The 2,735-nt window shown below is 45.0% G+C and overlaps 1 pseudogene; it reads left to right on the plus strand.

Annotated features, from left to right (window-relative positions):
* Positions 1–1,003: 1,003 nt before the first annotated feature.
* On the plus strand, positions 1,004–1,113 carry LOC120919663 (annotated as a pseudogene).
* Positions 1,114–2,735: the final 1,622 nt, after the last annotated feature.

Raw genomic sequence — 2,735 nt, forward strand, 5'->3', positions numbered from 1 at the left:
TATTGTAGTGACTGCTATAGGGTGAGAAATAAGAGGCGCTAGCACATATGTGTATACATAACAATAAAAAAAGTGACTGTTAAAGTGATGAGTAAATATCAAAAAATGATGACAAAAATTAATCAAACAATCAAATGAATTCAATTATAAGTGACAGCCCCCAATTGGGGAAACACATATAAATATGAATGGGTAATTGATTAACGTGCAAAAGAAGTCCATAGGTGAAGTAGATGAGTGACAGCTACTTGAAGGATGATACAACTTGATTATTTAAAGATTTCCACCTTCACCAAAGCAAGATAAATCACCAAAAGTGCTCATGGATGGCACCTTACCACAAGTTGTTGACCACTTTAGCTAAAAAGAGGTCAAATTGGGCATATGTAAAGATCAAATTCCAGGCTATATTCTTGTAGTCTCGATACCGCCACACTCCACACCACATGAAGCATTCAGAAAAGAAAGAAAATCGCCATAGGCAAAACATTTTTTTTTTAAATCAGCACAATGGATGGTAATTACAATCCTGCAATGGAAAACGATCTGTGAATGGAGGAGGAGGACCTTGATTCATCCCCCCCGTCCTCCATTCATAGAGCACTATTCATTGATGCAAGCTATAGCACAGCTTCTATGAAAATCCCAGCAGCCCAGGGGAAGAAGGCACGGAGGACAGAAGATTTCAACCAAAACAGCACCCATTAGCACAAGGGACACGGTTCTTCAACTGATTTTGTTTCATAGATGCTGTGTGGATGGGTGAGGAAAGAAAGACCAGTAAGAGCCTTGGGCCTGAAAATCTGAGACAGAAAAAAGGGGATAGCAACCAGACTGCTGCCCATACAGTTTCCTATTCAGCTGCACATTCTTATTTCTGAAGAACATTTCTCCTGAAAAAGAAAGAAATTGTTCTACTCCTGATTAGGTTGCCAGAGAAATTAAAGTGGCTTTTAACCCAAAAACACACATTTATTGCAGCTTCCATTTCTTACTAAGTGACTAAGCTTCTCTGCCTTTTGGCTAAGATCAAGTGTAGTATCTGTACTTATCAGTTACCAGAGGAGGCACTATGTTACTCCCAAGTGTGGGGAGGACATATGCAAATCCAATGGTGTCATTGCACCTGAAAGGGCGGTGTCGGTAGTGGTCAGTGTCTGGGCGCCCTTAGAGACGTCAGCGGGGGCCGAGTCTGAGCCATCCAGAAGGGTGCTCCTGATGAGGATAGGTGGCTGCATCGGGTCTGGCTGAAGGGCCAGGTTTCTCCAGCCTTCTGGCTGGTGTCGGTGTGGGTGCTGTCCCTGTCGGCAATCTGGTGAAGGAGCTGGGTTAATGGGAGCCTGGAAGGGCTAGTACTAGTGGAGGCTGTTATGCGTCCGGCGGCTCTCCCTGAGAAAATTTTGAAGGGCTCTCTATCTGGCAGGGATGGATGGATGGCTGCACTGACCTGGTCGGGGGGTCGGATAGGAACTAGAAAGCCTATGGTGTATGTGCCCCTGGAGTGGCAGTCCAGGGGTGCCATGAAATCACTGTGAGTGGGGGTCACTCTGATTTGTGGCACCACGGTCACTGCTTTTTTAACACCTGCCTCCTGGGCTGGGCCTTTTGGTCGGGACCGGAGGATTTTTTTATTCCTGGCCGGAGGGCCTGGCCATTGTGTTGCACAATGGCCACCTTTTAACTCTCCTCTACTTCCTTCTCCCTTTGTTTGTCACATTTTTGTATTTTTGTGTGACTGGTAGGGTGTAGGTCCTCGGGCTTTCCCTGAAAGTCTTGGGAGGGGGTGGACATGGCCTTCTGGCTTAGTTCGCCCTCTGTCATGGGGTCTCCCTTTAGGGGAGCCTCACCTAGTACTTGGGTGGGTCTGTTTCGGCAGACCCTCCAGAGAAAGGGGGTCCATCTGGTTTCGGCCATATGGACCAAAGTGTAAGTACACTTGTCCCTGTCTGGAGCCCAACGATTCGGGGCAAGGCCCTATGATTTTAGAGGCCTTGTGTACACCCGTTGCACGTTTTTGTGCCACCTCTTTATGTTGTGCATATTTTTTTGGCACCTGGTGAAGTTTTTGAGTGTGTTTCACACGTCATGGGCTTTCAAAAATATAAATAAAAACTCTTTACTTAGTACCCCTGCAGCTATACATCGCTTACTCTTAAAGAGTTTCTTGTGCACCACTGACACCACTTGCCCATTGCAAGCCATCCAAACTTGAGGCATCAGGGATTTGCTTACACTATATAGGGGTACCCCACTCAGGAGCACTTACGGATTATCCGGATCTGGGTTATCTCTACAGAGTACACTCAAGAACATTTTTATTGAGTTATTTTGGGTCTGACTTTGCTAAATAATAATTATCTCAGTTTGGACTATTATTGCTGCAAGCTAGTTATTTCCTTCTGTGTTAGGCCGACATACACTTTATTAGTTCTGCAACTTTGAATTGTTCATTGCTTCATGCTTCAAGTTTTTTTTTTTTTACCTGCGTTGATTAATACACTTACTTAACGTATCTTCTGGTAGTCTTTGGCCTAGTTTCTGTGCATTATTATATATCTGTGACTTACTAACCCTTACGTTGGTCCTTCACCTCTAACCGGATGTGTCAGTGGGGATCAAACGATTTTAGGACTTGTGTCAGATCAGAGGATCCATCATCATCGGTGGCTCTTGTGGGGGTTAGTGCTACACTGCTGTCCAAATGGGCTCCCTTCATCTAGAGTGGAGGCATTCTA

The sequence above is a fragment of the Rana temporaria genome, chromosome 12 (genome assembly GCF_905171775.1).
Source record: "Rana temporaria chromosome 12, aRanTem1.1, whole genome shotgun sequence".
In the NCBI taxonomy this organism is placed as follows: domain Eukaryota; kingdom Metazoa; phylum Chordata; class Amphibia; order Anura; family Ranidae; genus Rana; species Rana temporaria.